Source organism: Petaurus breviceps, unplaced genomic scaffold, assembly GCF_028583685.1.
Source record: "Petaurus breviceps papuanus isolate PSGF00001 unplaced genomic scaffold, PetGlider_PUasm1.0 90721, whole genome shotgun sequence".
Lineage (NCBI taxonomy): Eukaryota > Metazoa > Chordata > Mammalia > Diprotodontia > Petauridae > Petaurus > Petaurus breviceps.
In genome coordinates, this window is record NW_027187322.1 from 7955201 (window position 1) to 7982493 (window position 27293).

Here is a 27293-nt window from a genome sequence, read left to right on the forward strand (position 1 = left end):
AAGGAAGGAAGGAAGGAAGGAAGGAAGGAAGGAAGGAAGGAAGGAAGAAAGAAAGAAAGAAAGAAAGAAAGAAAGAAAGAAAGAAAGAAAGAAAGAAAGAAAGAAAGAAAGAAAGAAAGAAAGAAAGAAAGAAAGAAAGAAAGAAAGAAAGAAAGAAAGAAAGAAAGAAAGAAAGAAAGAAAGAAAGAAAGAAAGAAATCTTCCTTGTCTCATTCCAGGACCAAGCTTGGTCAATATGATTATTCGGCACCTAATTTCAGATTTGTTTGTTTGAAGAATGAAATTCTGAAGGTGCCTAGAGATACAATTCAGCTGTGGAGGAAAATAGTTTGAAGAAATCAGTAGTGGTTGTGCAGAGAATTCCCCAAAGAGCTTGGAGGGATTTTGTTTGCTTATTTGTTGCTTTTTAAGATACCTACAGGAGATGGAGACAAGGGTAGAATACAAAGGATGAACTAAAAAATGTGTCCTGGGAAGGACAGTCAGCACTTTGAGAGCTCCTTGTGAACCGGGGCTGGTGAGCAAAGTCAAAAGCATTATCAGGGAAGTTGGGGGGAGGGGGGTGCTGAGCTATAATGGGGAGAAGAGGAGGATCAAAGAAGATATCAGACCATTGCATGGGGTGTGTTGTCTAAGAACTGCTGACAAGGAGAAGACAGAGCTGCTCGATTGTTATTTTTGTGTTTTCTCAGCAAAGGAAAATGCCCTTTGGACTGGAAGATACAAAAGGACCATCTAACCAGCAGGGAGTGAATATCCAGAAGAAATAGGGAGCTAGTAGGAGAGACCCAGAAACTGTTGGTGAAGTCAGGCATTGCTAAGCATGACTGTCAGGCTCCACTCAGTGATATCTGAGAGACCATGCAGAACAGGAGAGGAATCACAGGACTGAAAGGGCAAGAGAGGTCCTGATTTTCAAAAAGGGAAAGAAAATAGAATCTGTAAATAATCAGCAAGTGAGCTCAACTTTGACTCTTGGCAAAAATCTAGGCTAGATTTTTGTGGATTGTAAGTTCCATATGAGTCAGCAGTGTGCACTGGCGGCCAGAAAAGCTGAGAGGCAAAGTTTCCAGGAATAAGGAGGATGGTTAATCCTCATATATAGAAGTCCTGGTTCAACCACACATGGAGAATTGGCTTCAGTTTGGGGCACATTTTAGTTAGAGAATTTACAAGCTGGAGAACATCATTTTACCAAGTGTGAAACAAGTGTGAAGACCTGTCCAAGGTCATGAAGACTAAACCAGAAAAGAGGCTCCCTGATCCCAGCCAAGAGCTCCTTCTGGAAAAGTGCTCATTTGCTTTCAGCTGAGCATGTGATCCCTTAATCCTGGACCACTCCCTCCTCACCTCCACCTCCCAGAATCCTTATCTTCCATTGAGACTGAGGTCAAGTGTCAAACAGACATTTTTTTCCATCCCCCCCACACCAACACTTCCCAAATCATCAGAGTGACTTGTAGCTGATTCTCAGCATCCTCTGCCCCCAGGTAGAATGGAAGCTCTTAAGGGCACAGACTGTCTGGTAGAAAATGAGTGACATTGGTTCTGCCTGGCCCCAAGGAGGAGCAATGCATGTGAGGTGAATGGACAGTTGGAGTTACAAGGAACCATATTTGATTTGAGGTTCAGAAAATTGTCTTGACAGTAAGGGCTCTCCTTCAGTAGAATGGGTGGCACTGGGAAGTTTTCAATAAAGGCTGGATCACCATTTTCCAGAGCTGCTACAGTGGAGAATCTTGGGTAGGTAGAGGGTAGACTAGATGGTAGATATGGTCCCTGCCAATTCTTCTGTGAGTCTGTGACTTGGATATTCTAGCATCTCTCTCTTTCCTTGGATCACCTATATCATCTGGCCTCCACTATTATGATTCTAACCCCCTCCCAAAGCCCAACTCATCATCCAAGTGATGAAAGATCATGGAACAGAGAAGGGAAATGATCAAGGAAAGGACTAGCATTTGAAGATTTGCTAAGGGTTTTCCTCATCATTTAATTTGAGATTCACAACAGCCCTTTGCATGATGGGTGGTTCAGTGGATAGTGCCCTGGACCTGGAGGATGAATTCAAACCCAGCCTCAGATACTTCCTACCTGTGTGGCCCTGGGCAGGTCATGTAAGCTTTCTCAGCTTCAGTTTCCTCATCTACAAAATGGAGATAATAATAGCACTTACCTCCCATGGTTGTTGTGAAGATAAAATGAAATAATGTTTGGAAAGTGCTTCTAAAACCTCAAAGCTCTAAAGAAATGCTCACCAACAATTCTCACCACTATCACTGTTATTTTTACCCCCAGGGCTGGAAGTGGGAAGAGTTGGAGTGGGGTGCCTTCCAGACAGTGTATGTGAGGGTGGGGCTGAAAGGTTGGAGGAGGGGTGAGAGCACTTGCTAGCCGCCGCCCCCCCCCCCCCCCCCCCTGGATCATGGATTCAGAGCTTTGAGAAGCCTTGTTGACATTGTTGTTCAGGCATTTTCAGTCACATCCAGCCCTTTGCGAACCCGTTTGGAATTTTCTTGGCAAAGACATTGGAGTGATTTGCCATTTCCTTCTCTAGATCATTTTACAGATGAGGAAACTGAGGCAAACAGGGCTAAATGACTTGCCCAGGGTCACACAGCTAGGAAGTGTCTAAGGTCGGATTTGAACTCAGAAAGATGGGCCTTACTGACTCCAGGCCCAACATTCTATCCACTGCTCAACCCAAGAAATCTTAAAGGCCATCTAAGTCAATAATCTCATCTTACAGATGAGGAAAGTAAGGTCCAGAAATATTACACACACACACACACACACACACACACACACACACACATTCGTTCACACATGCATACACACACACTCCCTGCTACCACCACCATCACCGATGTCTCCCCCTGTGAGATCACCTCCCATTTATTCTGTATTCTGTGTTCCTAACTGTTTACATGAGGTCTCCCCATTAGAATGTGAGCACCTTGAGGGAAAAGACCTTATTTTTGTCTTTTTTTTTTTGCATCCTCAGCATTCAGCATAGTCCCTGGCACAGACTAAGGGCTAAATAAATTCTTGCTGATTGACTGACTGGTTTTTCACTGTGGGATTTAGCTGTTGTATGTCTTATGTGACTCTACACTGAAGGATGTGTGTTCTGGAATAAGGAAGCTGCCCCCTAATTGGACTTTTGGTCCCTAATGATAATAGCATATGCCTATGTCAAAAAGGAGTGGCCCCTTCAATAGGAGGAAGTGCCCACTCAGTGGGTCTCAAAGGGAGACACAATTTTTACATTCATTCTCTTCTCCCCGTTTCTAAAGGCTCCTTAGTGGGAGAGAGAAGGATCCTAACTCCGTTAGACCCTTCCCATCAATGGCTACACTCACTTACAAATGAGAAGACTGAGGCCCAGAGAGGTTGTGATTTACGATGGTCACAGTAACTGTTGGTAACAGAATTTTCATCCTGTTCTTCCTGACTCCAAGTTCATCCCTCAGAGTACAATCTGTCCAGCAGCGGCTTCTCTGTTGGCAGTCTTGGTTTGGCTGCTTTGTATCACAATGGTGTCTGTCCCTAGTCTGATCTTTGCTAGTGGACTTTAAGGTCCTGGGGGCTGAGACTCCCAGCAATGGGCCTCGCCCATTGCCCATGCTAAGTAACTAGTGGGCTGGAAGTGGCTCTCTCTATGACTGGGCACCCTTCTTTTTTGTTTGTCTTTTTTTTATTTTTTTAAATTAATTTGTTTGTTTCCTTTTAGTTTACAGGATTCAATTCCACAATTCCTTGAGTTTCACATTTTGTCCCCCTCCCTCCCCTCTCCCCCATGGCAGCATATAGTCAAGTATAGAATCTGTAAATACTTTCACATTATACATTAGTCAGGTTATAAGGACGGATTGTATCAGATGGAATGAAAAATGGTAAAGAGAGCAAAAAAACAAACAAGAAAAGGGAAAAAGATCAGGTATTTTGCTTCCATCTGGATATAAACTCAGTTCTTTCTAGTTCTTTCTCTGGATGCACACATTTCTTTCCATCATGAGTCTTTTGGGGTTGACTTATATCACTGCATTGCTGAGAAGAGTCCAGTCTATCAAAGTTGGTCATCACACATACGTTGTGTCTGTAATTGTGTACAAATTTCTTCTGGCTCTACTCTTCTCACTCAGCATCAGTTCGTATAAGCCTCTCCAGGTAAATATGAAGTCCATCTGCTCCTCGTTTCTTATAGCACAACAGTATTCGATAACACGCATATACCACAACTTGTTCAGCCATTCCCCGATTGATGGGCACCCCCTTAATTTCCAATTCTTTGCCACCACAAAAAGAGCTGCTATAAACATTTTTGTACATATGGGTCTTCCTCCCACTTTCAATGATCTCTTTGGTATGTAACCCTAGGAGTGGTATTGCTGGGTCAAAGGACATGAAATTATTTATAGCTCTTTGGGCATAATTCCAGATTGCTCTCCAGAAAGGCTGGATCAGTTCACAATTCCACCAGCAATGCATTAGTGTTCCAATTTGTCCACATCCTCTCCAGCATTTGTCATTTTCCTGTTTTGTCATCTTAGCAAATCTGACTGGTGAGATGTGGTACCTCAGAGTTGTTTTGATTTGCATTTCTCTAATCAATAGTGATTTAGAGCATTTCTTCATGTGTTTATAGATATCTTTAATTTCTTTCTCTGAAAACTGTCTGTTCACATCCTTGGATCATTTATAAATTGGGGAATGACTTGTATTCTTATAAATTTGACTCAATTCTCTGTATATTTTAGAAATGAGTCCTTTGTCAGAGACATAAGTTGTAAAGATTCTTTCCCAATTTCCCACCTCCCTCTTAATCTTGGTTACCTTGGCTTTGTTTGTACAGAAGCTTTTCAATTTCATGTAGTCTAAATTATCCATTTTACATTTTATAATGTTCTCTAATTCTTGTTTAGTCATAAAGTCTTTCCCTCTCCACAAATCTGACAGGTAAACTATTCCTTGTTTTCCGAGACTGCTTACATTGTCAACCTTTATACCTAGATCATGCACCCATTTAGACTTGATTATGGTATATGGTGTTAGATAGGTGTCTATGCCCAGTTTCTACCATACTATATTCCAGTTTTCCTAGCAGTTTTTGTCAAATAGTGAGTTCTTATCCCAAAAACTAGGGTGTTGGGGCTTATCAAACAATAGATTACTATAGTCATTGACTTCTGAATCTCGTGTGCCTAATCTATTCCATTGATCCACTGCTCTATCCCTCAGCCAGTACCAAGTAGTTTTGATGACTGCTGCTTCATAATACAGATTGAAATCTGGTATAGCTAGTCCACCTTCCCTAGCATTTCTTTTCATTAATTCCCTTGATATTCTGGACTGTTTATTCTTCCAAATGAATTTTGTTACTATTTTTTTCTAGCTCTCTAAAGTAGTTTTTTGGTAAATTAATTGGTATGGCACTAAATATATAATTTAATTTAGGTAAAATTGTCATTTTTATATTAGCTCGACCCAGCCACAAGCAATTGATATTTTTTGCAATGAGTTAGATCTGACTTTATTTGTGTAAAAAGTGTTTTGTAGTTGTGGTCATATAGGTCCTGAATTTGAGCAGGTAGATTCCCAAATATTTTATAATGTCTACAGTAACTTTAAATGGGATTTCTCTTTCTATCTCTTGCTGTTGAATTTCATTGGAAATATATAGGAATGCCGAGGATTTATGTGGGTTTATTTTATATCCTGCAACTTTGCCAAATTTATTTATTGTCTCAAGTAGTTTTTTCCTTGATTCTCTAGGATTCTCTAAGTATATCATCATATCATCTGCAAAGAGTGATAGCTTGGTCTCTTCTTTGCCTAATGTGATTCCTTTGATTTCTTTTTCTTCTCTAATTGCTACTGCTAACATTTCTAGTACCAGATTGAATAAGAGGGGTGATAGTGGACACCCTTGTTTCACCCCTGCTCTTATGGGAAATGCTTCTAGCTTCTCCCCATTACATATAATACTTGCTGATGGCTTTAAATAGATGCTACCTATTATTTTAAGGTAGGCTCCATTTACTCCTATACTTTCTAATGTTTTTAATAGGAATGGATGTTGTATTTTGTCAAAAGCCTTTTCTGCATCTATTGAGATGATCACGTGGTTTCTGCTAGTTTTATTGTTGATACAATCAATTATACTGATGGTTTTCCTAATATTAAACCACCCTTGCATTCCTGGAATAAATCCTACCTGATCAATGTGTGTTATTCTTGAGATAAGTTGCTGTAGTCTTTTTGCTAGTATTTTATTTAGAATTTTTGCATCTATATTCATGAGGGAGATTGGTCTATAATTTTCTTTCTCTGTTTTATCTCTTCCTGATTTAGGTATCAGTACCATATTTGCGTCATAAAAAGAATTTGGTAGGACTCCTTCTTTACTAATTTTCCCAAATAGTTTGTAGAGTATTGGAATCAATTGTTCTTTAAATGTTTGATAGAATTCACTAGTAAATTCTTCTGGCCCTGGAGATTTTTTCCTAGGGAGCTGACTGATGGCTTGTTCAATTTCTTTTTCTGAGATGGGGTTATTTAAGTAATTTAATTCCTCTTCAGTTAATCTGGGCAACTTGTACTTTTGTAAATATTCATCCATTTCCCTAAGATTGTCAAACTTATGTGCATACAATTAGGAAAAATAATTCCTAATTATTGTTTTGATTTTCTCTTCATTGGAGGTAGATTCACCCTTTTCATTTTTGATACTCCTAATTTGGTTTTCTTCTTTCTTCTTTTTTTATCATATTGACTAAGGGTCTATCAATTTTGTTGTGTTTTTCATAAAACCAGATCTTAGTTTTATTTATTAATTCAATAGTTTTCTTAATTTCAATTTTATTAATCTCTCCTTTCATTTTCAATATTTCTAATTTAGTATTTTATTGGGGATTTTGAATTTGTTCTTTTTCTAGGTTTTTCATTTGCATTGGGCACCCTTCTTTAAGAATGGGTCCTTGGGAGCTAGCCTAGCTGCCATGATTCAGATGATGGCAGCTCTAGGGTGGAGTTTTCATAGAACCATGTGCTTTAGAGTTGTAAAGTACCTTAGAGGCCACCTAGACCAAGCCCTTCATTTGACAGAAGAGGAAACTTGGGGCCTAGAAAGAGGGAGGGCTTGCCCATCCTTGCCTGGTAGTTATGGCAGAGAGCTGACTCTGAATCGAAGGCTCTTCTACTAACTCTCCCACCATTTTAACTCCAATTCTGTCTGGTGTTGTGCCCCTAGACTATGGCTGGACAGACCCTGCACCCTTCCTGTTCAATCCCCACAGTGACTGAATGAATGAATGAAGATCCAAGGGAATGAAACCCAAACTGCAAAACTTTGGGGGCCGCAGGGAGTGCACCAGGTGTCCCAAGACTCTCCTAGAGCTCCCTCCATTGATTGCTATACATGATCCTCTAGCTACCACCTATAAGCTACTGGGTTCTAGGTACCCTTCCCTTTTTCTAGATTCCCTAACTACCCTGGCAAAAGTGCTCATGCAACTAGTAACCCTTAGCAATTTTTTTTCATTCTATCAAGTTTGTATCAACTTTTTGTAGATTTTGGATATCAGAAACATTTAGAGCAAATGTTTTCCCCAATTTATTTCCTTCCTATTAACTCTGGATACATTGTTTTTTGTTGTGCAAAACATCCATATTTTATATAGTCAAATCCCTCTATTTTATGTTTTATCATTTCTTCTGTATTTTAAATAACTAAGAACACTTCTTACTCTACATAATTTCTATAGGAATAATATTGCAGTATCTTATGTTTTGAATATTTATGTAGATGTGAATGAATAAATGAAAAATTATTGACTAATAATTACTATATGCCAAACATTGTATTAATTAAAATTTCTTTCCTTAATGAGTATAAACTCATTAAGGAAAGGAATTATATTCTAATGAGCAGGGAGAAAATACAGGATAGTAGTGACTAGGAAGTGTAATTTCAACTTGGAAAATTACAGGGGTGTGAGTGGAATCTTGGGGGAATATATTGGTGGAGATTTTCCAGTAGCAGCAGTGATCTGATTATGATTCAAGAGCTAGGACATGAAGAGGCATGGCAGCTGATGTGCTTGGGCTGGCAAGAAGATGCCTGGGAAATAAAATGAAACATGACTGAGGACAAGTGTCATAGAGCAGGCCAGATGAATCGCTTCTCAGTCAGTCCTGAGGAGCCTGAAGGGGAGGGATCTAGAGCTTAAAGCAAAGGACTTAGCTTTGCATCATGGATCCCTTTGGCAGTCTGGGTAAAGCCTGTGGGCCCCTTCTCAGAATACAGTTTTTAAGTGCCTAAAATAAAATACACAGAATGGCAAAGGAAACTGCTCATATCGAAATGCAGTCAGGGGAGAAAAAAACAAGTTCCTAGCCACCAGGTTACAATCTTGGCTAAAAGGGTCAAGGCCTTGGGATGGCCAGGTGGCGCACTGAGTTAGAGTGCCGGCTTGGAGTCGGGAGACCCGGGATCGGTTCCAGCCTCAGATACTTAGCACCCACACAAAATAACTGGCCGTGTAACCTTGAGCAAGTTACTTAACCCCAATTTCTTTAAAAAATAAAATAAATTAAAAAAAAAATAAAAGGGTCAAGGCCTTCGGTCAAGGTCTCTGCTCTGGGCAGCAATGATAGTGCTGAGAAGGTGGCCCTGAGTTATCCTGGCCAACCCAGCAGGTTTAAAGAATGGTATCTTTGTTTGGAACTTAAATGGTATGTTCTGATTGATGTCCAACAGTCTCTCCCACCTAAACCATCTGAGGCCTCATTCAGTCAGGCTTAATGAGTGTAAACAAGGCAACAGATCTCCAGGCCCAGGAGCCCCCACCCCAGTAAAGGTTCATGAGCAATGAGGATCATCAGAGCAATCAGAAGGCTGCAGTCCCAGCCGGGTCTGATTGCCCAAGATTGCTGCTGGTCTCACCCTTTACTATCGAACAACTTATTCAGTTGTTATTCATTGTTTTAGATGGTTTGAAATCCCAGCGTAATTCTACTTCCTGACATGTTGTTGTCTAATTTTCCTGTAATTTTTGTTGAATAATGAATTATATCCCCAGTGGGGGGGGGGGGTTAATCTTAGATTGTTTAGACATCAATCTATTGTCCAGACTTAAAAAGTTAAAAAGTGCCTAGCACATAAAAGACACTTCCTTCTCCAATCATTTTTGTTCCCTCATTTATTGATTATAAATCATGGCAGTCCAGCTTGAATGGATCCAAGGGAAGCCCCCATTCAAGCAGTCGTCTGTTTTTTCTTGCTACAATATTATACAATATACTACACTATACAAAGGGAAGCAGGTCCTGTAGAGGTAAGGCCAGCCATCCCTGCCAAGTACTGACCAACTGCCACCTAAGGAGCAAACAAGCCAGCCTAGCTGAAACTGCAAGGTCCTCTGAGGGAGGAATAGAAAGGGGCATGAGTCATCGAACCACCAGTGCCACCGCCCCTCTTGTACTGATAGAGATGTGCCAGGAGCACTGGCAGGGGCGATGTCCCTCCGGCCCATTGATCCTGCTTCCAGCTGAGTCCCTGAAGACATCCCAGACATCAGCCCTCATGAAGATGGGGCCTGGCCACTGCCTCTTTGGTTAATTCAATCACAGCTACCAAAGACTCAGAAAAGAAAGTACTTAGCACTAATGTCATTGGCACTGTCAAATGTTCTGACATCAGGAATGGATGTGATTTTATGAGTGAAAATTGAAGCTGCATCACAGGCTGCCCGGCCTCTCCCTAGGGACCAGCCAGCCTGCAGCTGAAGCTTCCTCAGGGACTCTTCCCTTAGAATGTGCCCTGGGTGAGAGGGGACTTTGTCTTACTTTCCTTTTTGTATCCCAAGCACTTAGCACAGCCCTTAACATGTTTCGAGCTTTTAACAAATGATTCTTCATTCATCCATTGATTCACTGGTGGATCCTTTTCTGTTTTGTATTAAATTCATCTGTGTCCATATCTGACAGCCCTTTCTAAAGGACGAGCTTCTGAGAACCTCATCTTTTTACCTCCAAGCATCTAGCAGAGGCCCTTGACCATGGCAGAAGCCCAGTAAGGATGGATTCCATACCCGTCCCATGTCCCTTCTCTAGCAGTGGGTCATTGAAAGTGCTCTGTGCTCATTCCCAGTACCTAGGCTCCTAACAACGCTGAAAGTGTATGGAAAGGAATGGAATCCCCGTTTGAAAATTGGTTAGAAAGTAATCCTACTTTTCCCAGCAGGTGGCAGTATAGGGATGAGAAATGGATGGGTTTGGATGAAAATGGACCTACAGCCAGAGTGTCTGCTTTCCTCAGAACTCTACTTTTGGCTCCATTGTTTTCCTTGCATATTTAAGACAAATCCTCTTTGGACACTTTAGCTATTGGGATGGCTGGTGCCCGGCTCCCATAAACCCTTCCACGTGTCTTGGCAGTGGCAGTGTCCTTGTTGAAGCCCTGCCCAACTGTCGGACCTCCCCTTTCAACAGCTTCCCCAGTTCCCATGATTTGCCAATCAGCTCTGTCTCAGCCACCCACCCAGAGGGTCAGACTTTACCCTTCAATAGAGAGCCATGGCAGGGTATGATCTAGATATGGGAAATTGAGCCCTTCTTCTGTCTTTCCATCGCTCCTTTAGTCTGACTACCTGTAAATCTATCCCCATTACAATGCCACTACTGCTGCTTTGCTGAATCTCAACTCAACATTGCTGGCACTATCCACCTCCCCTCCTTGAGAATAGTCAAGCAACTGAGGCTTGTCTGCCATGAGGTTACATTGTCTAACCTTGGCTGAGACCTCCCTCTACCCAGTAATGCTTGTGTTCTTCCCTAATTAATTATCCACTGCCCATAGTGTCCACTCCAAAACTTCTTTTCTTACATCATCCTCACAGCAAATTACTTCAGCTCTGACTTTACTGAGAAATCCAAAGATATCCATCCTGAAGCCATGTCTCTGCTATTCCGTGCCTACAACCCTCCTACTCTGTCTCTCCTTGTCTCCTGTTCAGTTGCAGTCTCTCACAAAGCTGGTGCTTCTCTTGACTAAGGTCAGCCCTCCATGAGAGCCTCAATCCCATCTCCACTGAGAGCTTGCCCCTTCTATCAACATCTCCCTTGTCTTTCATCACTCTCTCTGTCTCTCTCTCTCTCTCCATATATATACATACACACATATGTACATATGTATACATATTTGCAGAGAGAGCAGTTCCAAAGGGCTGGCCATGTTATGTCAATGCCAAAGAGGATGTTTATCATAAAAGACCATTTTACAGAGAACTCACACAAGGCAAGCACGCTCACAGAGGTCAGATGAAGCAATACAAGGACTCTCTGAAGAACCTTGCTATTGATTGTGAGACACAGGAGACCTTGGTGCCGATGCACAGCACCGCCCAGCATGGCACGCCCACACCCAAGAAGGTACTGTGCTCTCTGAGGAAAGCATGATTGCAGTAGCTCAAAAGGAATGTGAGATGCGCAGATCTAGAGACATCTCCATCCCACAAGTTCAAGCAGACTGTTTGTGCTGCTGTGGGAGAGCCTTCCTAGCTCACACGGGTATGACTTGCCCCCACTGTGGTGATGTCATTTTTGGCCCTCTTCAAGCTTGAAGGACAACAAGCAAGCAACAAACTGCTTCACCAAAAACAGGAAGGGACAAGCACCGCTGGGAAACAAATGCAGCTGGTCCAGAAACCTCTGCAGAGCCGCGTGTTTCTTGTCGGCCAAGGCAGGGAGAGTGGGCCGCTGGTGCTGACTGTGCCTCCCCATCCAGAAGCTCCTCATTTAAGGAAGGAAAGAGCAACAGAGAATGTACTCCCTCAGCTCTAAACTGCAGCACCCAGAACTAAGCTAGTTTCTTTCAGGCAGCTGGTAATGCAGAGCATAGAGAGCCAGAACTGGAGGCAGGGAGGCCTGAGCTCGAGTCCCGCCTCAGACACTCACAAGCCATATGCCCCCAGACAAGTCACCTAACACCTCTACCCAGCTGCTCACCTACAGAATGTGGATAATGACAACAGCACCCACATTCCAAGGTTGGTGGAAGGATCCAAGGAAATACTGTTTGCAGATGCTCAGCACAGCTCCTGGCCTTAGCAGGTGTTTAAGAAATGCTCATTTCCTTCCCAAACACAGGGGTGACCTTACCTGCTTAACACCTGACATTCATTCCTTCACATGCAGAGACTGCAGATGAGGCCAGGTAGGAGGGGGAGGGATATCAGGAGCTAAGAAAATGGGCAGAGGCCTAGCACAGACTGACCTTCTCCCCTCTCTTCTTTTGGTGTTTTTTGGGGGGGGGATTGCCTTTTGGAGGCAATTGGGGTTAAGTAACTTGCCCAAGGTTACATGCTAGTTTTTTTTTTTTTTTTGTGGGTGTTAGTGTCTGAGGCCAGAACCGAACTGAGGTCCTCCTGACTCTGGGACTGGGGCTTTACTCACTGTGCCACCTAGCCGCCCTCTCCCCTCTCTTCTTTCTTCTAACCTTAGCCTTGAGACCTGGCAGCAGTGGGGATCAAGAACAGGCAAGCAAGCTGCACCCCCCACCTTTTGCTCTCTCTGCCCTAGAGAGGTGCGGGGAGGGGCTGGGGAGAAAATGGCCCATAGAACTAAAAGCTAACCATGGAGCAGGGCTGGTCCCTTGTAGAGGTGGTGTAGGTAGACAATCAGACAAGTGAGGCACATGGCAAAGGCCAGAAATATCTTTATCACCAAAGTGTGAGCCACCACCCTCCTCTCCTCCCTGACCTGGAATTCCCAACCTCAGAGTCACAAATACATTAGACCATGAAGGCAGAGAGGAAACTAGATCTACAAGAGCGTGCTGAAATGCCAGCAGGGCCCCTTACCCTCCCTCACCAATGCAGATCAGGCTCTCAGATTATGGCACAACACCCCAGGGGGCAGAAGGCAGAAGGACTGAGACACAGGAAAGGAGAGAGAAACGATAAGCTAGTCAAGGCCCCAAAACACCAGGGCACTCTCCCTTTAATCCAGTTCATTGGAGTTAATAAAATGTCGTTCAGTTGAGCAAGAACACAGCACATCCCAGGAGGAAGAATCCAAGGTCTACAAGCAGAAGATCTGGGGTTGGATTGTGGCTTTTCCCCTTACAGACTATGTAGATATGGGTGCCTCCCTTCCCCCTCTGGGCCTCAGTTTCCTTCTATGTAAAATGAGAGGTTTTGTGGTGGCAAAGAATTGGAAGCTGAGCAGGAGTGACTGGACCACGGGTCTCATGGGAGTGCGAGCTCCTTGGGGGCAGATCCTGCCCTTTGCCTTTCTTTGCCTCCAAAGCTCTGAGCACACTGCCTGGCACATAGGGACCTGCTAAATGATTGGACAATACAAATGCAAGGGAATGATCAGGCAGTAAGAAGGGAGGAACAGAAGGAGTTCTGAGAAATAGGGGGATATTGACATGGACCAATACGGAACAGAATGAGGGGAGGCAGGAGACTAGACACACATGCACATTTACAGCAATGCAGATTAGGAGTTCTCCAGAGGGAAAGGCAGCACTGAGTAATGAGAAAGCCTGTGAAAGTCCCATAGCTGCAGAGAGGACTCTCTTGTCCTCTACCTCCTGGCAGTTAGGAATCTAAGAGGACAGCCTCGTGTGGCACTGTCAGATATGGTCCTTTAGCAGATGGTTTTGTCTAATGGATTTCTTTATCACAAAGGAAGGCTTCAATATGGAGCTGGGAAGAAGTGCTATGCCTTTGGTGCAACCACAGAAAGCATCAGCACAAGTTATTTTTAATTTGGGGGGCAGCAATTGTAGTTAAATGATTTGCTCAGGATCACACAGCTTGTGAGTAGACTTGAACTCAGGTCCTATGGACTTCAGGGCTGCTGCTCTATCCACTGTACCAACTAACTGCCCCCCAAAAGTATCTTTTAAATAAAAATAAAAAGGGTTGGAATGGATAATCTCTAATGGGGAACCTGGGACCTTCTAGGTCCTTGGGTGTGGCCTTTGGCCTGAGTCCAAGTTTTACAGAGCAAATCCTTTTCTGAAGGGGATTGTTCTGTGCAGTTTGGATTCGGTCAGGGGCTCGAACTTGAGGGCCTAGAGGGCCCCACCCCAGCAGTCTAAGATTTCTCCCAGCACTAATTCCCACCAAGTTGCTGTTCAATTGTTTCAGATTCCCCATGACCCCGTTTGGGGTTTTCTTGGCAGACATCCTCTACTGGTTTGCCATTTCTTTCTCCAAATCATTTTACAGATGAGGAAACTGAGGCCAACAGGTCACACAGCTAGTGGGTGATCTGAATCAGGATTCTTGGAGATGTCTTCCTGACTCACGGCCCAATGCTCTGTCCATTGTGCCACAGAGCTGCCCAAGTCCTAGCACATTAAGCATCCAAAGCCTTTCATAATCTTCCTCACAAGACCCAAAGCCCACACTTCCATTCCCTTTACACCTCATTCAACCACACACAGTTTGCAGCCCAGTGACACTGGTCTCCTGGCTGTTCCTCCAACAAAACACTCTATCTCTAGGTTCCAGAAATGTTCACTGACTGTCCCCTGTGCCTGGAACTTCACCATCTCACCACTGCCTCCTCAGCTTCCCTGGCTTCCTTAAGGCCTCCACCTCCTCCTGCCCCCCCCCCAAGCTAAAATCCTGCCTTCCCACCCCTTCTTAATTCCAGTGCTTCTCTCTGGTGATTATCTCCAATAATAGCCATATATCTTCTGGAAATGCAGCTGTTTGCACACTGTCTCTCCCATTCAACTGGGAGCTCCTAGAGGGCAGGGATACCTTTTATCCAAAGTGCTTAGCACAGTGCCTGAAGATGCTTAATCAATGTTTGCTGACTGACTAAATGACTGATCTGAGCAAACTGATGCCTGGGCGCATTGTCCAAGAAACACATACTACAAACCATGCCAGGTGTTGTTTAGAAGCTTGGCAGCTAGCACAGCTGTGGAGAAATGGAGCTGTCAGATGGAGAAGATGGGATGAAAAGTTGTCCTGAGAAAGTACAGTCTCACAGAAGAGATAAGACAGTTTAAATTATCTTATAAAATAAAAAAATCAGCTACCTCATCAGCAAAGGGGGAGCCATGTGTCTGAGAAAAAACTGCTGGACAGTGTCAGAAGGCTCCCAGGCTCTGGTGTGATGGGAAAGGGGCCCTGGCCAAGGCCATACACAGTGCAGGGTCCCATTACTGGCCAAGGCCATTACACAGTGCAGGGTCCCATTAGAGATCTGCACATGAGACTGGAAAGCCAATCAGGCATAAAGCCAGAGGGGATTTGAGACAAGAGAAGGCCCAAGAGCTAAAGCCAGCACCTGGGAGGGCCAGGGCCAAGAAGTTAACAGGGACAATGGATGTCTCCTTGTCTCTTTCACCAAAAGGGTCTGATATGAGTCAGTGTCAGTGACCATAAGGAGTCTCCAGGCCTCAGATCTTTAGGCCATAACAGGAAAGACACTGGGCAGTAAGAAATAGCCCTTCCTGAATGGAGCCCTCCAACCCAGGAATCCAAGCTCCACCTCTCACCCTAACATAAGGGTCTAGCCCCTTGGCCCTTCCCTACTCCCCACCATTGGTAGAATCAGTATTCATGGGCTTCCTAGAGGAGAGGCAGGTTCACACCCAGGGGCACTTGGGTGGCTTTTCATCTCAGATTTCAGCAGCAGAGAGATGCCAGTTAATAGTTGGTGAACCCAATAGGGAGAAGCAAGTTGAAGTGAGGAAGATTCCTGGGAAGAGTAGGGAGGAGAGCTAGGCAAGAGGATGGGGCAGGGGAGGGGGCAGAGATCCAGAGCAGAGACAGCAAAGTATCTTCCTGGGTCTCCAGCAGGTTTGTGTTCATTGAGAACCAGTGTTACTTCTAATCAGAAAAAGATGCACAGGATCATAAATTTAGAAGAGGAAGAGACCTTAAGGGCCATCCAATCCAACCCCATTCTTTTTTTTTTTTTTTGCCTTTTGGAGGGCAATTGGGGTTAAGTAACTTGCCCAAGGTTACACAGCTAGTTTTTTTTGTGTGTGGGGGTGTTAAGTGTCTGAGGTGGAACCGAACTCAGGTCCTCCAGGGCCAGCGTTCTACTCACTGTGCCACCTAGTCTCCCAAACCCCATTCATTTTACAGAAGAAGAAAAGAGAAACAAAGAGCTTAAGCAACTTGATTGGGTCACCCAGCTAGTAAGTATCTAAGGCTAGATAGTAAGTATCTAAAACTAGATAGTAAATATCTAAGGCTAGATAGTAAGTATCTAAAACTAGATAGTAAATATCTAAGGCTAGATAGTAAGTATCTAAAACTAGATAGTAAATATCTAAGGCTAGATAGTAAGTATCTAAAACTAGATAGTAAATATCTAAGGCTAGATAGTAAGTATCTATGGATAAATAGTGAGTATCTGAGGCTAGATAGTAAGTATCTAAAACTATGTAGTGAGTATCTAAGGCTATTTAGTAAGTGTCTAAGGCTAGTTAGTAAGTATCTAAGGCTAGATATTAAGCATCTAAAACTAGATAGTAAGTATCTAAGACTAGATAGTATATCTAAGGCTGGAGAGTAAATATCTAAGACTAGAAAGTATCTAAGGTTATCTAGTGAGTATCAGTCTATTTGCCAGATGGTATCTAATGCCAGATAGATTGATAGCTAAGACTAGAGAGTAGGTAGCTAAGGCAAGCTAGTATCCAAGGCAATAGGGAGCCACTGAAGTCTATTGTGCATGGGAGTAGTTGATACTCCAGAAGATGACTTTGTAGATTTTCTACAGGATGCATCAGGGAGAGGAGAAACTTAGAGTAGAAGTACCAGGGCTCTTGCAGTAGATGAGCGTAGCTACAACTCCAGAAGTCTTCCTCTTCTGGGGGTGGTAGTGGAGAGGAAGAACCAAGACTTGGCCACTGATTGGATGGAGGGGGTAAGGGACTGGAAGCCCAATTTGACACACCAATTTGTGTGTCACCTTTCAAGGCTGAGGCTCCAGCTGCCCTTGTTCCAGGCCTCCCAAGGCAGTTGTAGCATACAATTTTCTGTTTCAGTAGGGCTAGAATTGAGTTGGGGAAATAATAGCCCTATACCTCTCCTTGTCAGGGATATTGGGATATTTTTGTTCAAGAAGGTATCAGACTAGATACCTCTGAAATTCTATGATCCTATATTCTATACAATAGCTCAGCCCTTTATTTTACAAATGGGGAAACTGAGACCCAGAAAGAGGAAACACCTCCCCTTAAAAACTTCACTCCAACCTACCTCACTAGGTTTATTATATACTACTCCAGCTGAATCTATCTTCTTTTTTCTCTTTTTAAAAAATATTTATTTAATACTTTAATATTCCCCAACTGCTTGTAAAAAAAATTAATCTTTAACTTTTTTTTTTAATTTTGAGTTTTAAATTCTCACCCTCTCACCCCCCTCATTGAGAAGGCAATTGATACAGATACTCATCAAAATGATACTCATTGACACAGGTTACACATGTTCAGTCATGTAAATTATATTTCCATGTTAGTTATGCTGTAAAAAAAAACACACACAGATCCCCCACCTAAAAAAAATAAAAGAAAGAAAATATTTTTAAATGTTTCAATCTGCATTCAGACACTATCAGTTCTTTCTCTGATGGCAGATATCATTTTTCATGATGAGTCCCTTGGGATTGTCTTGGATCATTGTATTGCTGAGAAGAGCTAAGTCATTCAGAGTTGATTATTATACAACCTTGCTCTTGCTGTGTACAGTGTTCTCCTGGTCAATACCACTTCTAGATCTGTATCCCAAAGAGATCATTAAAAAGGGGAAAGTGCCCACATGTACAAAAATATCTTTAGCAGCTCTTTTGTCTTGGTAAAGAAAGAATAGGAAATTGAGGGAATGCCCATCAGCTGGGAAATAGCTGGACAAGTTGTAGTATATGAATACGATGGAATACTATTGTGCTATAAGAAATGATGAGCAGGTGAATTTCAGAAAAACATGGAAAGACTTACATGAATTGATGCTGAGTGGAGCAAACAGAACCAAGACAACATTGTACATAGTAACAGCTACATTGTGAGATGATCAATGATAGACTTAGCTCTTCTCAGCAATACCATGATCCAAGACAATTCCAAAGACTCAGCATGGAAAATGCTCTCCACATCCAGAGAAAGAACTATGGAGTCTGAATGAAGATAAAAGCAGACTATTTTCTTTATTTTATGGTTTTTCCCTTTCGTTCTGTTTCTTTTTTCATATAACTAATGTGGAAATATGTTTAACACGATTGTACGCATATAACCTATATCAGATTGTTTGCCATCTTGGGGAGGAGTAAGAGGAGGGAGGGAGGGAGAAAAATCTGGAAGTCAAAATCTTATGAAAATGAATGTGAAAACTAAAATACTATTTACAAAAGAAAAAACCCCCAATGTTCTCCTAGTTCTGCTCATTTCACTTTGCATCAGTTCATATAAGTCTTTCTGAGAACATCCTGCTCATCATTTCTGATGGTATCCCATCACAATCATAAACCACACAGCCATTGCCCACTTCATGGATATCTCTTAAATTTCCAATTCTTTGCCACCACAAAAATAAAAAATCATTGCTATAAATATTTTTGTGCATATAGGTCTTTTTCCTTTTTTTTAATCTCTTTGGGATGTAGAACTACTAGTAGTATTGCCGGATCAAAGGGTATGCATAGCTCCAAATTGCTCTCTAAAATGATTGGACCAGTTCACAGTTCTACCAACCATGCGTTAGAGTCCCAGTTTTCCCATATTACCTCCACCATTAATTCTTTTCTTTTTTGTCATATTAATTAATTTGATAGGTGTGGGGGGGTGCCTCATAGTTGTTTGAATTTTCATTTCTCTAATCAATTGAGCATGTTTTCATATGGCAATTGATAGTTTTGACTACTTCATCTGAAAAATTGCCTGTTCATATCCTTTGACCATTTATCAATTGGCAAATAACTTGTATTCTTATAAATATGACTCCACTCTTTGTATGTTTGAAAAAAACGAAACTTTTATCAGACACTTGCTGTCAAATTTTTTTCACAGTTATGATTATTGTTCTAGTTTCTATTTTATTTCTATTCTAATTCCCCCGTTTATCCTACTCTCTCTCTCCTTTTATCCTCCATTCTCAAGGGTGTTTTGCTTCTGACTACCACCTCACCCAATCTGTGCTCCCTTCTACCAATACCCCTCCCTTCTCTTATCCCTTTTCCCTCTTACTTTCCTGTAGGGTAAGATAGATTTCTATACCCAACTGCCTCTTTGAACCAGTTCCAATGAGAGTAATGTTCAAGTCTTCCCCTTCCCACCTCTCCCCATCTTCCCCGACACTGCAAAAGTTCTTTCACACTTCTTTTATGTGAGATGACTTTCCCCACTCCACCTCTTCTTTTTACCTTCTCTCAGAGCATTCCTTTATCTCACCCCTTAATTTTATTTTTTTAGATATCATCCCATCATAGTAAATTCACACCTTGCCTCCTTTCTGTGTATACCACTTCTAACTGCCCTAATAATGAGAAAATTTTTAGGGTTTGCATATTTCCCATATAGGAATGTAAACAGCTTAACCTTATTGAATCTCTTCTGATTTCTCTTTCCTCTTTACTTCTTTATGCTTCTCTTCAGTCTTGTATTTGAAAGCCAAATTTTCTATTGAACTATGGCCTTTTCATCAGGAATGCTTGAAAGTTCTCTATTTCATTAAATATCCATTTTTCCCCTGGAGGATTATACTCAGTTTTTGTTGGGTAGGTGATTTTTGGTTGTAATTCTAACTTTTTTGCCCTCCAGAATTTCATATTCCAACCCCTCTGCTCCTTTAATGTAGAAGCTGCTAAATCTTTGTATCCTGACTATGGATCCTCAATATTCGAATGGTTTTTTCTGACTGCTTGCAATACTTCCTCCTTGACATGAAAGCTCTGGAATTTGACTATAATATTCCTGGAAGTTTTCATCTGGGGATCTCTTTCAGGAGCTAAATGTATTCTTTCAATTTCTATTTTACCCTCTGATTCTAGGATTCAAGGCAATTTGCCATGATAATTTCCTAAAAGATGATGCCTAGGCTCTTTTTTATGGCTTTTAGGTAGACCAATAATTTTTTAATTATCTCTCCTCAATCTATTTTCTGGGTCAGTTGTTTTTCCAATGAGATATTTTACATTTTCTTTTATTTTTTTCATTCTTTTGACTTTGTTTAATTATTTCTTGATGCTCAATGGAGTCATTAGCTTCCACTTACCAAATTCTGATTTTTAAGGAATTATTTTCTTCAGTGAGCTTTTGTACCTCTTTTTCTATTTGGTCAATTCTACTTTTTAAGAAGTTCTCTTCTTCAATAAATTTTTGTTATCTCCTTTTCCATTTGGCCAGTTCTTTTTAAGGAGTTTTTCTCTTCAGTGGATTTTTGTTCTTCTTCTACCATTTGACCTATTCTTTTTTTTTTTAAGGTGGGTTTTTTTAATGGTTTTTTGTGCCTTTTTTTTTTTTTTACCAAGCTGTTGATTCTTTTTTCATGATTTTCTTGCATCATGCACTCTCATTTCTTTTACCAATTTTTGCTCAACCTCTCTTATTTGATTTTGAAAATTCTTTTTGAGTTCTTCTAGAAAAATCTTTTTTTGGGGGGGGGGATCTGAGACCTATTCACATCGTTCTCAACTTTGAATGTACCTGTTTCGACTCTGTTGTCTACTTCAGAGTTTGTGCTTTGATCCCCCTTTTTGGCGTAGTAAATTTCAGGTTCTCGTTTGTTGGTGGTGCATTTTTCCAGCCCATTTCTTGGCTTTTGTCTTTATATTACACTTGGTTTTGCTCCTGCTGTGGACAGAGCACTGTCTGAAGCTTCTGGTTTTTTGTTTTCCAGACCAGTTCTGGGGGGACTGTAAGTCTCCAGTTCTTCCAAGGTGGTGTGCTCTAAAGAGAGGTTTGCTTGCTACCGTTCTGGCCTGTGCTCTAGTGTGTAAGTGACCGCAAGCATTGTTTTCCACCCTGGAACTGTGACCAGGTTCGCAGACCCCTTGAAGCTATGAGCTCTGTTGTTCTAATACTCCTCCTTGCCCTAGGACTGTGATCCAGGAACGTCTAGACAAAGCAACAGAGTTCTGATGCAGCTCTAGAATCTCCTTCTGACCAGTTGTTTGACCCCCTTAGAGTCTATGGGCTGAGAGCTCTGGAAGGTTCCACCGATTCAATCACCTGCTGGTTTGCTGGGGCACAGCCTGCACTAAGCTGTGGTCCCACTCTCAGCTGGGTGCACCAAACCTTTCCTGACAACTTTCTGCATTGTCCTGGGCTGGGAAATTGTTTTGTTCCATCCCTTCATGGGTTCCGCCACTCCAGAAATCATTTTGAGGCATTATTTGAAGTTGTTTGGAGGGGAATTGGGAGAGCTCAGGTGAGTCCCTGCTTTTTTGTTAACCGTCTTGGCTCTGCTCCACCTCCCAAATGCTCCTTCTTGCTGTTCCTCACATATGGTGTGCTATCCCTGGCCTCCTGGCCTCCAGTGGGCTCTTCCCCAGGCCTAGAACGCATCCTCTTCTTCTCTTTACCTCTTAGAATCTCTGGCTGTTTTCAGAAGACCTGGAAAGCTATGTGGATAAAAGATGCTTTGTGGTTTTAGCTTAGAGTTCATCCTGCAGGCAGTGGGCAGCTGCTGAATATTAATTGTCAGACTTACGCTTAAGGGAAATCTCTTTGGCAGCTTCATGGAGGATGGATTGGAATGAGGAGAGGCATGAGTCAAGGAAACTAGCCAGGAGGCTATTGCAAGAATCCAGGCATGAGGCGATGAGTGCCTGAACCAGGATGGAGGCCGGGTGTGGGGAGCGAAGGGAAGACACAGACAGGTAGACATGTACACATGCATAAGACATGCATACATACATACATGGATGGGATGGGTAGATAGACAGATAGATGGACAGATAGATAGATAGATAGATAGATAGATAGATAGATAGATAGATAGATAGGTAGATAGATAGAAAGAATAGATAGTACAGTGGCAGAAATTAGAGGACTTGGCAACTTCTCTGGGGACTGGAGGAGAGGAGCGGAGGATGAGTCAGAGACTTTGACCTTGGGTGTTTAGGAGGGTATCAGTGTCAAGGAAAAAAGGAAGTCTGGAAGATGGCGGGGGGGAGGGGGGCAGAAAAGCTGATTTGCCTTATTTTGGCGAGGTGGCGTGTGACCCCTCTTGTTACTGTACACCCCCCCCCACCCCAGCTGTGGTGCTGACAGCCAGCACCTGAAGAGCCTTGGCAGATGGAGGGAGGAGTGAACCGCCCAGCTAGAACCCCAAGGCCTGTCTCCTGACACCTGCTTCCACATTCCAGCATTCTCTACTTCACAGCTATTTCTGTATTCCACTTGTCTTCCCTCTGGGTGGGGGCTTCTTGTCTAGATCTCCCCTTGCCCTCCCAGATCCCTGTCTGACCACAAGGGCTGGGTCATGACTTGTAGAAATGCAAAGGATGTTATGTTATCTGCCCAGAGGGTTGGAACCCAGGGGAAGTGAGGCCCAGCAATGTAGAGGGATGACTGCCCTTTGCTGCCTCTCCAGTCACAATCTCTGGAGTCACATGCAGGTTTGATACTAAAAAATGGCATCCTCCCTGGTAAGTCTCCAAGGCTCCCACTGAAGCACAGTAGGTTCTAGACCTTTCTTTAGGCCTGTAAGTTAGGGCTTCAGTCCAGTCCAGGCCACAAGCTTCACCTGACCCAAGAGAGGCTCTCATTGGTGTAGACTAACCAGGGCTCCCCAGATCTCAAGCACCAAGCATGGTCTTCAGGGCATCCTGGGGAAGGTCCAGGCCTTCAGGGAATTCAGAATTGAGAGGTTTCCCTGAGGCAGAAGACAGAATAACAGCAGTCTCTTCTCCAGCTCTTCAGCTCAGCTGTTTACACACCTGGAATGATGACTCACTGGGCTCAGGAGACAGAGGGAGGCCAGCTGCCAAACAGCCAAGACCTTGGAGGGATCCCATCAGTGCCTGCTCTTTCCCAGAGCTGACCTTCACAGAGGACACAGGGAGAGGGCCTAGACCACCTGCCAAGGCAGCCTTTCCTCCTTCTTCCCTCCCTCCCTTACTCACCCCCCTGCCCTCAGGGGATCAGGGAGTGGTTAGAACAGGTGCAGTGAGTGAGGGAAGGAGGAAGCAGAAGGGAATGGGGTGTCAGACAGGACCACAGGCCACAGTTTGACAAAATGCAGTTGGAATCGCAAACCTGACCATGCCCTTTGACCCAAGGTGATCCAATGGGGTCTTGGAGAGTTAGAGGCATCTGAAGTGGCTGAACCACAGCAAAGCTCCACATAATTAGGGGCTTCCTGTCATTTCAAAGAGTATTTATTAAAGCACCTTCTGTGTGCTCCTAGCATCAGCAACTGCCTCTCTGAGATGGCTCCAGCTGGGCGTGTCCAACCTCGAGCTCCAGCTCTTCTCCCCCCTTCTCCCCCCACTTCGAGGCCACCATCGGCCTTCCTGCCAGCCATACTCGAGCCTGGCACTGTCCTCAGCTCCTCCCATTTGGGCCTCCATCACCTCTCTCCAGTCTAGCCTCCAGTCTGTACTGCATGGGTTCTGCCCATCACGTAACATCAATCATAATTACCACTGTTATGATCACCTCTCACCCAGATTATTTTGACAGCCTTCTAATTGGCCTCCCTGCCTCCTCTCTCCCAACTCAGCTTTATCCTACACACTGCACACAACTGCCAGTGATTTTCCTAAAGTGCAGGTCTGACCATATCCTTCTGCTTCTCAATCTACTTGGGGGCTCCTTTTGCCCCTAAGATCAAACCTAAACTTCCCTGTTCAGTTTTTAGAGCCCCCAAACCCAGCCCCAACCTTTGTCTCCAGCCTCACTGGCCGTGCCTCCTTCCTTTCCCATGCTGGGATCCCGCCAAACCAGCCTCCACTCTATTCCTCACACCACCCACCACCTCTCATCTGCATCCTGGCCATCACTCCCCACACCTGGAATGAATGCACTTTCTTTATCCAAGTCCTCTCTTAAGACGCTGCTCAGACTTCACCTGACTCCCACAAAGGCTCCTGCCACCCAGATAGACACACAAGGGAGCACCATAGGTGTGGAGCCCTGGACCCAAAGTCAGGAAGACCTCAGTTCAAATCTCCCCTCAGACACTTGCTGAGTTAGCCTGAGTAAGTCCCCTCACCTGTCTACCTCAGTGTCCTTGAATGTAAAATAGGGGTAATAGCACCTACCTCTCACGGATGTTACGAGGATCAACAGTAGCTGGAACATAGCAGGTTCTTAATGAATGCATTTTCTTCCTTCTTTCCTCTCTCCCTACTTTGTGTATATTTCTATTTCCCCTCAAATATTCTGTACACATGTGTATTTTCACTCATCTTCCCCATTAGAATGTAATCTTCTCAACAGCAGGGAAGGCCTATTTGGGCTTTTATCTCTGTGTCCCCAGTGCCTAGAACAATGTAGGCACTTTAGAAACATTTGGCGATGGATTGGTTGCCAAACATGGAGTTTATTGGATGGGTGTTTCCTCCACTGATGCCAATCATGCCTTACCCACGCCTTCTCCTTCTATGGCATTCTTGATCCTTGTCATAACCCCCGCATATGGGACCCAGACATAAGTACTGGACCTTCTGCTGTTATCCAGAACATATCCAGACCATAATGTGGTCTCCTGTCTGCCCCTCACTCCACCCCAGTCCCTTGACCTGCTCCTACCAGGATCAGCACCTCCTCTTTCCTGACCATGTATGTCCTCTACAACACTTTACACTCTTCTCCAGCACTAATCATTATTAATATGCTGCCCTAATAGGTGCTGGGGGGAGGGGAGGTTAATTAGTTCATCTCTGATTCACCCACAGCTATGGTTCGGTTCTTCTGAGCCTGGTGTTCCCTAATCAGCAGCCATACAGTGTTCACCAGAAAAGTCATGATGCTAAAAAGGCAGGCTTTGGCAGCAGACAGTGAATTGTACAATTTCTCAGAGGCAGTCCCCTGCTCTCTTCCAACTTAATTCTGTACTGGTCAAGAAATCTACTTCCCAAGTACAAAATGAGAGACTGGGGAAGTTTTAGTGGGCTGCCATTCTCTAAGACTCTTTGCCATAAAACAGGTGCCGATCTGTGTTGGAGAAGGGAGTTTCTTCTTGGGATTTCCCAATACCCATGAAGTCACAGGGCTTCCAACTCTACAATGGTGTGCCGCTTGATTGGCTGCTACTTTTCTACCTACGCCCAAAAGTATATCACTCCATGAAGTCACATGACATTTCATCTGTGGGGCCATGTCCCTTCATCCCATGGTCAAAGAATGATGATCCTTCCTAATTTATCGAAGACTTACTTTATACTTCTGAGGAACTGATCCAATTGTGGTGTCCATGCCTTCTATGATTGTGTTTGTTTATCTTGAAAGAAAACAGAAATAGAAGAGCAGAATGTAAACCTACCCAAAATGCAGTGATGGACCTTCCCACTAACCCTCCCTAGCCACTTTCAGAGCCCAATATTTTTAAACATGGCCCAAGCAAAGAGCCTTTTCCCTCCTGATGGAAGTGGAGAAGTGGAGGCACTGGGAATGTGACCATATCCAAGGAGATGAGGTGTCCCAGTGATATCCTTGGAGGAGTAGAGAGAGATATCTTTGACCTGATAGGCTGAGTCAGTCACAAGTTTCCCTAGCTGATGTCAAGGGACAAAGTGACCCAACATAGAGGACTCAATGTCATCCCCAAGAAGTCCCATTCAATTCCTCTCCATTTTTCCTTTCTTCATCCTTCCCTCCTCCTCTCCTTCCTTTTCCTCCTCCTTCCAAGGATTATGTATTTCAGAGCAAAGACAGTGAACTATGGGGAAGGAGTCCTCACTTAAAGGCAATCCCTCCCTCCTTGGCAAGTTCCCTTTCTTGCTCACCTTTTTAAAGGGAGCAATGTGTGGGTGGACTTTCCCATAAAGAGAAATGCCTGGGCCTTATGCTAAGACAATCCTCTCCTAAGAGGGAGCAGAGAATCTCTGAAGATGGGGGTTGGAAGTGAACCCAGAGGCATCTGACCCCAACCCCTCCTACCACAATTGGTCAGCCAGCTTCCTCTTGAAGATCTCCAGGGAGAAGGCAGCCCATTGCACTCTGGGACAGTTCCATTGTTAGGAGGTTTTCCCGATATTAAGAAGTAATCTGCTTCTCTGGGATTTCCACCCACGGTTTCTAATTCCCTTCTCTGGGGCCAAGAAGAACAAAGCTAATCCATCTTTCATGACCCTTAAATACTTCCTCATAAACTCTTTAGATTTGAAGTTGGAAGGAATATTAGAGACCATCAAGTCTGGCGACTTCATTTCACAGAAGAGGAAGCTGAGATCCCCCTAAGTGAAGTGACTTTCCCAAGGTCACAGACGAGGAACCAAAGATGGCAGTTACGTGTAGCTTTTTCCATTGCCTGACTGTTTCCTCTTCAGAACAAGCATCCCCAGAGGCAGCTGCCATAGCATGGCTTGGTCCCCAGACTTCTTATCACCACCCAGCCCTGAAAGTTCCTCAGCCTCTCAGTACTTTTGTTCACATGTGGAGAGCTGTACCTAGATCCCCATTCAATTTCATCCTATGGAATTGGCCCACAATTCCACACTGTCGAGATCTTTTAGGGGACTGATTCGGTCACCCAAGGCTTTAACTCTCCCTCTCAGGGTTTGATGCTGATACCTTCCATGGATTCACAGAGGTCCAGGATTAAAAGAGGATTGGCCCAGGGCCAAGCTAATCCTGGAAACTTGATGGTCAATCAATGGTCCAGCCATTCAGTGAGCTGCTAATCTGCATGATTATATCATAACCAGTTGGAGCCCACCTCTCTCTGTCTTCCACACTGATAGCAGGCAAAGAAAGACGAACCATTGGAGACATCTCAGCTCTTCCTGACTCACTACCTGTCAGATGTGGTCCAGGTCACTTAACATCTTTGCCTTAGTTACCCCATCTATAAAGTTCAATTCAATTCAACCAGCATTTATTCAGGCTGTGCTGGGGATACAAAGACCAGAGTGATAGGCAGTAGCTCAGACCTCCCTGGGGACTGTGAGAAAGCCTGGAAAGAGCTTGGCAAATCCCACAGCCCCACATTCACATGAACCATGAATAGGGATAGAGCAGGTGTCTGGGATAGGAGCAGGGGTGAGTTTGTCAAAAGTTAATGAGGCCTTTATGCAGGTGCTTGTCAATCCCATCATATCTCACTGAGGATGACTGAGACCTGCAGGATGATGAATTGGGGCCA